Raw genomic sequence first — 11,617 nt, 5'->3', positions numbered from 1 at the left:
TTGAATGTACCATCTTACATTTCAAACTTTTTTTTTTTTTTTACCCATAATTTCATGTTCAAAAGAACATTAAATTTGCTTCACCATCATATGACTGGAGAAGACTGTGTAGTTTTGGTCTGTAAACCCTAACTTCCTAAAAGCTTTGTTTGTGTTTAAGTATTTACATATTTGAATTGTGATAGTTTCCCTAATTTTCTGCAGATCATTTCTTAAGTTGGTAACATACTTCTTCTTGAGAGTGGTTTGCAAATAGCCACAGAAGAGCAGGTCCTTGGCAGAGAAAATAACACAAGAGCATAATCTATATTGTTCTCCACTATAGAACCCAATAAAGTGCCCAGTTGTGGACACTCTCATGCAACAGAGGAGATGAAGTTAGTGACTCCCATTTTGAGACCTCTGCCATCTGGGTGGAATTCAAGTTCTACTTTTCCAGTTAAGAACACAGACCAATAATCAAAGATTTTCTCTAAGATCCAAAACCCAGATATGTCTGCATAAGATCCAGTTCTGACTACCACCATAAGCTTAAACACGCATTTCTCAGGGGAAAAAAAAAAAAAAAATTATGAGTGATTGCCCTTCTGCATAACCTTTACAAACTCACAATTTTGTCTGCTCAAATGAGAAGACAAACATAATCAGAGATTGCTATATAAGCAGCAGGTCTACATACGGGACTTCTAAGCCCATACGTCTCAAAAGCCCTGAAGGCCCAGCAGTCAGCAACCAGACAGGGACATTTCCTCTTCCTTCAAACTGCTCATGCAGAAAATTTCTGCTCTAAATATGCTGACAAAAAATGAGAAGGCCTTTGTATTTACTTTAGCTCCTTCTGTTCTAAGCCTTCCAGTCCGTCAGACAACACCCTTAAGATGACCACAAAGCCCTGCTGCACAAATCTGTTGACCAAGTAATCTTTGCAGTTCTACTTTATTCCACAGAAATTAATTCTTTCCTCTATGCCTACAATGTTTCAGTTAGCTACACAAACCAGCTATACAGATGATTCCACTGAAATTTTACTTCACTGAAATAATGAAGCACCATGGGAAAACAAGTATGACCATACAACACTTATAGCCAAAACAGAGTTGCAGTCTGCTACCCAGTCATGTACACCTTGCAGTATTAGTGACACAAATCATCACAGATATAAGCTTTTATATTTGTACTTGAAAATTAAATGCAGAAGAAAAGGAAACCAAAACCCAAGGATGTACATGACTATTGGAGATATGAACAAAAAACTGAGATCCCAAAGGGAATTTCATAAGCCCAATGACAGAAGAAGCAGAATATATGGTACAATGAGGGTTTTCACAAAGGACTGCTTATCCAGTTTAACTGCTCTATTGTACCTTGTAGAAGATCTGTCAATCAACTTTTCCATAAAAAGTGTAAGTAGGGTAAAAGAAGACATAGCTTCCTTGCAATAGCAAAGAATATGTAGATACAAGCTGCTTGCTCTTTTCCAGGGAAATTGATCTTAAGATTGCTGTGAAATAATGACAATGCAGAATTTGGGAAGTGGCAAGCCACAAAGAACATGTTGTAGGCCACTTTGTTTTGTGATCCCTCTGCCTAGAGGGGAATAGAACAGGAATAACTAACATCAGAATAGGCTTTAAAAAGCAGGTTGGGAAGTGAAAAGTTATCCTATTAAAGAATTAGTGATGCAGAACTCAGAATGAGGCATATTATCCTCCACATAAAAAGTACTATGTCTTTTCTTGCCATGCTATCACAAAAAAATAAAAAAAAGGTCCATTTTTATGAAGTTATTTGTGAAGTTATTTTTACTACATTGTGGTGAGAAATAATTTTCATTGCTACTGAAATATTGTTTCCATGGAAATCCTCCCACTCAGTGTCTCTTTTATTTGCTTTTACACAGAAGAACAATTTTATTAATGTCTAGTTATATAGTTACAATCAATTGAGGAATCTTATCGAATTCCTTACTGGTTCTACAGACAAGGAAGAAGAAAAAAGAAAAGAAGAGAGGAAGGGAGGAAGGGTGGGACAAAAGAGAGAAAGGGAAGGTGAGAAGGAGAAGGAGAGGGAGAAGAAGAACAAGAAGGAGAAGGAGGAAGGGCTGCTTTTAGACTGATTAAATTCCAATACTCTTCTTCAATTTCTGCAAATAAAAAATAAAAAATTAAAAAAAAAAAAAAAAAGCACAGGTGTGGCTACAACTAAACAGTTTTCTCTGTCCTGATGGTCTTATTGCCATGCCTGATGAATGACCCAGTTAGAAACAAAAACACAAGAAAGCAGATAGTAGCTTGAAGAAAACATTAAACCAAATAAGAAATAAGATCACAAGACCTAAGGAAATGCAGAAATTAAAAATGAGACCTGAAAGACAGGAAAGTCCTAGAACTTTCCTGTCACAGATAAGGCTTATCAAGTAGAATTTTACATGAAGCCTTGGACTCTTTCCTTCTTAATGTGGTTCTGTTTACCTTAACTGTAAAATCCAGGTCAACAAGTTCATACAGGGTTCATATAGGGTACTTGAAACTATGGGTGCTGTAGAGCAAAGAATGGTAGTAGCAGCATAGTTCAGCTGCCTCTGTAGATGGTTAGGATTTGTTTGTCATGCCCCTTCCCAAAAGCTGATGGAAGAAAACTTATCACAACCAGACCTGTACAGTAAACATCCTAAACATGCATGTGCACCAGCCTAGAAGGAGGGCTGAGTCTGTGACTTGCTATCTGGGCAAGATTTGTGCCTCGGTGGTTGTGGTAGGTTGACCCCAGATGGATGAGAGGTGCCCACCAAGTCATTCTATCACTCCCTTTCCTCAGCAAGGTAGGGTGAGGGGGAAAAAAAACCATACCAAACCAAGCTAAACCAAACCAAACCAAACCAAACCAACCAACCAACAAACCAAACAAACAAACAAACAAACAAACCCCACCAAAACCTCACAGGTCAGAAAAGGGCAGTCTATCACAGAATATTCTGAGTTGAAAGGGTCCCAAAAGGATAACTGAGTCTAACTTTCAAGTAAACAGTCCACATAGGGATCAAATCAACAACCTTAACATTATTAGAACCATGCCCTAAACATCTGTCCTAATCTCAGGGTTGATAAAGAAAAAGTAAAGGCCATGAAGAGAAGCAAGGAAAAAGAAAATATTTCTGCTCTACTTCCTATCAGCCAGAGATGTCCAGTCACTTCCTGGGAAGTACGGCCTCATATGTGTAAGTGGTTCCTCCAGAAGACCAAACCTCAAAACAAACACCTCCATCCCCTTTTCCTTAGCTTTCATTGCTGAGCAGATGCCTCATGTTATGGAATATCCTTTTGGTCAGCTTGGGTCAGCTGTCCCCTCCCAAAGCCTGCTGGTGAAGGGAGAATGTTTGAGAGACAGCCTTGGTGCTGTGCCAGCACTGCTCAGCAGTAGCCAAAACACCCGTGTGTTATCAACACCTTTCCAGCACCAACATGCGCCACAGCACCAAGGGAGTTGCCGTGGGGATAAGTAACTCCATCCCAGCCTGATCCCGTGCAACAGTAAATCCTGACCCCTCTCACACCTACTGATCAGCGAGACTGAGTGCAACTGAAACGCTGTAGGTGAGGGTGCGAACTTTTGGCTGGGAACACTTTTAATGCCTTAAAACACAGGAATGTTGCATAAACAAAACAAATGTATCAGGTGAAGGATACATAAGTACAGGTTAATGCTGCAACATTTCACTCATTGCAAGTTTTTAACATTTCCTCTGTTAAAGTGTTTCACTTTCAGTATTTCTTTTTTCACCTGAGTCCACCTATCACTCAAGATATTTAATTTAAAAAGTCTGAAAGGGTCTCCAACAAAACCTATTAGACCTTTGACAATTCAGAAAAATCATCAAGTGAGTATGGATTTTGTTTTCCAAATCAGCAAAGAAATTAAACAAGAAGTTAAATGAACCAAAGACAATATATCACAAGACAAGTAACTTATGAAGTATTATTTAAATCAAAAGTAGTATTTTACAGCTAAATAGTAACTATCCTAAACTGCGTGGAATAAAAGTACTAAAATCTCATCAGTGACAATTCTCTTTTTGTTCCCCTCTAATATATGATAAAAAGTCACAGAGCCGTTGTTTGTGTAGAAATTATGATATGAGCTGATTAGCTAAGCATGTAATAAAGAGGTGTCTCGGTTTGAAAAAGACAGATATCGGCTAAGGAGAGGCAGGCCTCTCTAGGAATGGGGAATTCAAATCCTTCCCTCCTTGTTATTATAATTTGGAAGATTAAAAAAACTTTTCAGTCAGAGCTATGGGGAAGGGAATAACAGTCCTTTACTAGTAAATATAACAGGACAGACAAACAACAGCAATTATAATAATAGTAAAACAGAACCAAGAACCCCGAGGGACAAACGGTGGAAACTCCGGTGCTGATGGCTGGAAGTGGTGGATTGTCCTCAGCAGGCAGGGGGGTGTTCTGCCAGGCGAAGTGAGCAGCGCTGAAGAAGCCGCGGTGGCTGGACCCGGGCTGACCCAAAATCCAGCAGGGCAGTGAAGAAACTCTGAATTCCTAGGCGCTCCAACAGATGATAGAATTCTCAGGACTGAACCCCTCCGTTAACCGTGGAATCGACGCAGCTACCAGTCGCTTGACCGACCTCCTCCCAGAAAATCGAGAGCCGAAAGACAACCCCCCACCCTCAGCTCCCGGGAGCCTTTTCCTGCCCCTAAACTAAGTGATCAACTTCCTTTTGTCCAGGTCAAGCACCCTTTAACTATCAATATTTAGTCTCCTAGCAACTTGGGGGGGAGGGGGGGGTGGAAATTCCACAAGAAAACTTAACCCCCAACAAGAGATTATGAATTCCCAGCAAGTTGACAGAAATTTAGGTGTTTGGAAAAGATACTGCGGAGTTGTAACTATGAGTTTTCATTTCAGTTTCTTCTTTGTTTTCTTTCCTCCATGATAACTGAACATACGGAGATTAGTTTATGTGTGGGAGTGACATTGTAGAAGTCTAATTAATTGCCCTAGAAAATAAAAAAATATTTCTGCCTTACCCACAGAGGCAATTTGCCTAAAGTAGTGCCTTACATTATCAAAATTTGGATGTAATGTGCAGTATTTGATATAAAAATTAGGCAAAAGGCAGAAAAACTGACTTAAAAACCCATCCTAGCCATTAGCAAATATTTCAAGTTGGAGTAGGAAAACTGTGCTGACATGTATGTGTTCTGGTTACTGCTTGCTGGCTACTGAGAAACTGCGGATATGAACAAGTAAAATAGCAATGAATTTATAAATAACCAAATGTTATGGTTAGGTAGACATATAGGTGAGTTTTCCTTCTCAGCTTTAGCAGAGGATGTTTTCAGGAGAGGTAACAGTGAAACAGAATGTGGTTTGCTATCCTCATATAGCTCTGGTAGACACGGGATTTACATTTTCAAGATTTAGGTCTTTATGCTTTATCTGTTCTTGCCTTATTCTTTCCCCATAGCATTTGTTTCCCCGTAGTATAAACAATCTGGCAGATAATTTTTAGTAAAAATTCCCTGAAAATCTTTAGCACGATGTTACCTACACTGTGGGGTTTGCTGGGGCTTTTTTCTGAAGCGGAGCTGATGGATGTTGCCATCACACTGTACAAGTCCCCTCTCCTAAAGGGAATAATGTAAAGATTTTCAAGTTGCTAGGGCAGGAGAAGGTTTTTCATGGATAAAGCAGCTCTGACAACATAAAAAGAGACAGTGTCTCTGAAAAACCTCAGTGGTCTCTGTCAAATAGGTGTAATGCTGATGTGACACAGCACTCCAAACCATCATACAAGTGGTGCTGATTACAGATTTGATGAGCAGACATCACACTACAGACAGGTCATTTGAATGACAATGTAAATTAGTAGAGAGAGATTACAAAACCGAGCAGTAAAAGACCACATAACACATAACTTATTTTATAAGAGAGGTACAATTAAAAGAAGACAACTATCCATCATCAAAAATAGAAACTTGAATTATTGTTCTATAAAACATCATTATCCTGCAGAGGCATAGCCCTCATACATTTATAGTGGTTATGAGAGACAACTTACATTTGATTCAAGACTTCAGAGATATTATTTTTTTCTTGTGTATTTTCCACTTCCAAAGAGCAGTGCCCAACAAATCAAATGCTTTGAACCTTGCAAACCTGTCATCAAACATCCAAAGTTAAAGAGAACACTTAGGTGGGCAGTAAATAAAAGGATAAGAGAGTGTGATGAAAAAGCAAATAGTTTCACCAAGAAATCAGCAGCAATTCAATGGATTTTTTAAAAAGAAAGGAAAAAAAAAATACTGTATCACGGAAACTTTTTGTGGGTAAAGTAAATTGTTTAATTGCAAAGGTATATTATTATTAAATAGGGAGTAGCAATTATATCAAACTATATTAATAAAAATACAACGCTGTTATTAACTTGTAAAATTAAATTTAAAGAGTGAACAATATATGAAATTCAAAGTACAACAGAAAATAACAGCTGTCTCTTTGTAGATTAGATTTTATCTTTAAAAATAAGGATTGTAAACTTTATTAAGGACATTTGAATTTTATAAATTAGAGAATGAACTGATATTAATGATTGATGCATATTTTCTTTCATTATACCTTCTCCTTGTCAAAGCAATATTAAGCCCACAGATAGGATAAATATTAACTATGAACAGCAAATATCAGAGGAGACAATAAAATGTGGATATTTTCCCCCCTGCATTTCTTTGGACTGTAAGCAGCTTGACTTTACCATGCTCATTCTGGTGAATATTGCTTTATTTATTTAGCACCTAAATCGGTACTATCTGGCATTTAGAGAACTAGCTTTTCTAAAAGCTCTTGCACTGACAATCCATTAGAAGGCCCTTGCCTTTTTAACCACACTAAAAATAAGCATATTTTCTTATCAATGTACACAAGCATTATTTAAGCTCATCTGAATTGTCATGAAATTTTGATATGTATTCCACAATGTTCACAAATATCACCTTTTACTCCTTTGTGCATTTGCTTTTCACAACATAAAGCTCCTCCTTCATCAGGGACACCTGATTACACTTTGATTTTTTTGTTGTTGTTGTTTTTTAAATCAGATTTCTGCACATCATAAGAATAAGACATCATAGTATAAGAACACTAAAATAATAAAATGAAAGCACCAAATACCATAAATTATTTCTCCCAAAATATTTAATATATAGTAAATATGACAACAGTTCTTTGATAAACAGGTCTCCAGTCATCAACTAAATACACACAATTTAGTAATAACAATAGAACAGCAAGCCAAAAGTAGAGAACAGATAGTCACTATCAGGAAGGAAGAATCATTACATAACCAGCATACAGAAAGCCCGTGAATCTTCTTTAAAAACAATCATCATCATCATCATCTTCTTCATTATCATACCCCAAAACTTATGTCACTAAATCCAAGTAGAAACATACTATACCATACAGATTATGGTGTACAAATGAAATATTTGTCTTAAACACTAATAAATTATTTTATATATATAATTTAGATAAATTTGAATGTATCACACATTTTATTTCACTGATGGTTCAAAATACAAACTGAAGTATTAGGAACACAGGTGAATGCACTTTACATTATTAATTATTTGTACTTTTTGCTCAGTCAGTTTTTAATTCTTGTAGACTGATAAAGTTCCTCTAAAGACAGCCCTGAAAAATAGGAAATGGTGGGATTGCACCAATCCACTAAGATACAATGACCCAAGAGCTGCATGAGATCCATTACCTCTCTAATTTTTCCTTATTCTTAAAAATTAATAAACGTCCTTCTAAATGTCTATACTCCTATAGGTCATATAAAAAGTGCTAGCTAAGTAAGGGTGTGTGGAACCAGGACTTCATTATTTCATTTTCTTCCTTCCTCCCTCCTGCCTACCACTTTGTGAAAGAGGTGAGCTCTAAGCAAAGTTTTTCATCCTTTCCACCCAGTCAGCCATAGGTAAAAAGTGGAGAAGCTGAACAGCAAAATAAGTTAGACCTGCCTGTTGAATTCTATTTTTAAAAATACTTACTGATCCTTTTAACCCTGATGAAAATTACATGTGTTATGAGGCTTCAGATCACATGCTTCTTTGATGTATTTCAGGCCTTCAATAAAGTTGAAATATTTCAAGAGAAAAACCCCAACAAACAGTCCTTTTTCTCATAAGGGTAGCATACACGTGCACTGTTTTAAGTTTTCAAAAGACAGACTGCACTTCTGGAAATTGTTTTTAAATACTGCACATGGAAGACAATGTTTGTTCTGAGAGAGATACAGAAACTCCCTGACACAAAACAAATAATATAATTCCTTTAGGCAGTTTATGTCCTAAACCTGCAAAGACATGTACAAGTTCAAGTTAATCTATATACCTGTTCTGTTTGGAACTCGCAACAGAATGAGTGAAAAAAAAAGAGGCCCCATCTAATATGAGATATTACGTTACATTCATTGATTTTTCTCGCATAATTGTACTTACTTTTGTCAACCATAAACCCCAAAATATTATAAGAATACATCCCAATGTGCAGAACACATTTCAGGGGAAAGCAGAAATGTAGTAAACAATTTAAAAACTCCTTAACCTTAAAAGAAAAATTTTTGAGGAGAGGCAAAAAAATTATGTGATTTTTATCTATCTCAGTCAACAATAAGAAACTTTACACTCTAAAAGTACTGCAGTATGGGGTGAGAGTATTGTTATAGCTATATCTCTGAATTTCCTGCCATTATGGATTTAAGAGAAGTGCTTTATCTTAGCTTTACTCACCTTTCAATTTAATGTTTCATGGAGGTGTTTGTTTGTTTGTTTGTTTGTTTTAATCTAATTTAGAAAAGATTACTAGATCAGAGGAAAAGGGAAAAAAGCCAAGCAAACTTTATCTGTACAACACTATCTTTTTTTCTGGCTACAGAGGTCTTAATTAACTCCTGCTGATTTAATTTCTTGTAGTTAACTTCCATGGTTTACCATAAGAGTTCTGATTCCTTTTTTAAAGCAAAAAATAAACAAACAAAACAACAAATAAAATCCAACAACATTTTGTACAGTTCTCATCTAAAACGATCAGATCTCCTAACTTTTTTCCTAAAATGAGTGGTTTTGCTTGTCTTCTCAGCAAACTGAAATGGATAGGGATACACATGGGGAAAGAAATAGTAATAAGGAAAGGAACAATTTTGGCTTAGTTACCAAGGTGGATTTTCTAATACTGACAGAATTTATGGTCATTTTACTGTTGTCTTACAATTTTTTTTTAATTAATTATTTGCTTTTCTAATTATAATACTGCTCTAGAGTTTTAGCTGGACATCTTTTTAGATTAAATTCCTTCTAAAGCAAGATCTCAATACATATATGCATGTTTTTATATTTATTTATACATATCAATACTCTCTTTGAAGAGGACATCCCTTTTCCAAGTGCCTACATTTCCCTGTACTTTGACAGAGCATCATGAACTTCAACAGAACCACATAAAGGTGAGAGGCAGATAAACATACAGTGATTAGAAAGATCAAAGTTTTTGACATTGTCAAAACAGGTTATGATAGTTCTGGCACTTTGACCCTGCAATTCAAACCTTAATCTTAAGGAACTTCATGAACCACATCTGTTAATGGACCCACAGTTATTTTCTTCCTAGGGACACCTGGTCTTGCAACACTTTTAGAGGCCACTACATATGCTGTCAAGAACATATACAATTACTCTTAACTAATTTCTAAGAGGAGCTGTGGGCCCTTTCTGCTGTCCTTGTGGACCATTCTGAGTGTATGGCTTCATTAAAAAGACACTGTCAGGGCTTGGGGGCTTGAAGATAAATGGCACTGAGAAGTGGTTGAACAGTGAAATGGCCTGGCTGTTTTTAACATCAAGCTGAGTGAAACACTTTTTTTTTTTTTTTTTTTTTTTTTTTTTTTTTTTTTTTTTTTTTTTTTTTTTTTTCTGTAGATCTAATGTTGACTATATCTTAAAGCTTTTAGTAATCCAAGGTATTTTTACTAAAATAGACATCAGCTTTATAAATTACTAAGCATGTGCAGTTCTCACTGAGTCCAGTCAGAACTGAAGATAATAAAATTGTCCATTTTTGGACTGCTGTCACATACAAAATATTTTTCTATCTTTTAATCCACTTCTCTTGTAAAACAAACTACCTTTACTGCTGCCTAACATGTTGTAGCCTGAAGATAACCCACAGCAGTACTATTTCTAGATATACCAATAACATGATATGTTCAAGCTCCTCGAGCTCAGGTAGCTCAGGGCTACCGTGTCATCCTATGGACAAAAGGGAACTTAGAGGAAAATCCTATTGATCTTTTCTACTAGTACCTAATAGTAATGTAGTCTGTGTTACAAGAATTTAGTTAATTTTCCTCATTTTTATGAGTTGACAAGCAACATTTTGAATTATTTTTAAAAATTTATTTCTACTCATCTGAATATATGTGATTCTGTTTATTACCTGACAATAGAAACAACACTCAAGGCAAGACTTTCTTCTTTTGACTGTCCATAGTCTATATTTAAACACTGTAAACATATTTGATTATATATATATATACAAATATAAACATTTTTTTAAAACTTTTGCTCTAATTTATACTACTGTGGAGAGTGATTTATTTTGAAGTTTTGATACTAGCTATTTATATCCACACCTTTTCATAGATATCAAAATTTTGACCTTGATAATCTTCAATCTGTGTTTGTAATCTGAAAAAGATTATTCCTGAATAAATCTTGCAAGGCTGAGCCTAGAGGTTTAAACTATTAAAAAAATGCATGGTCACTAGTAGGTCACTAGTAATATTCTTCAAAAGCACTTTTAGGTAGATGGGGCAATTTCCTTAGTATCTTGAAACAAGACAAGATGATTTAGAGCTGTATGGGATCAACAAAGTAAACAAATAATTTATTTGGTTATGTTCTGGTAAGCATTTATCATTTGACTGATTAATCCTTGACTAAGGTAGTAGAAATAAGGTAGTGCACCTTTTCTGTTACTCCTCCTTTGAAAGAAGTGCACAATGGGAACTGTCACTTCTAATGACTCTTAAATGCTTCAAACCCATTTGAACAATTGCCAAGGGGCAGAAATGCTAATGTTTGCTGAAGGAACCTAAAGCTTAACTGAATTATCTATTTTCTTATCCAAAGGACTTTGAACTAGTATTGCTAAGAGACTTTTTTTTTTTTTTTTTTTTTTTTTTTTTTTTTTTTTTTTTTTTTTTTCTTTTTTTTTTTTCTTTAAGAAAATTACCCAGCACTGATGAGATCAAGGAGGGGCTACATTTCTTCTTCCTAAAAGTGATTTCTGTGCTTCAGGACTTCGACTCAAGACTGGTCAGTGATGTTGATCTGAGAAAGATAGCTTGGTTACTACTTTTGCTTCTTATCTGGGGGAGAGGAGGAAAAATAAGTCCCTTGTCACTTGATCACAGAGGAGAGAAACACAACATTACAATTTACAAACAAGATATTTAGTCAGCATGAACATGTCACAAAAAGGAGTGAAATCAACAAAGCCTCACAAGCTAGCATAGGCTGAAAAGAGGCTCTCAAAGA

Source organism: Hirundo rustica, chromosome 4, assembly GCF_015227805.2.
Source record: "Hirundo rustica isolate bHirRus1 chromosome 4, bHirRus1.pri.v3, whole genome shotgun sequence".
Taxonomy (NCBI): Eukaryota; Metazoa; Chordata; class Aves; order Passeriformes; family Hirundinidae; genus Hirundo; species Hirundo rustica.
Note: the sequence above shows the minus strand (reverse complement) of the source record.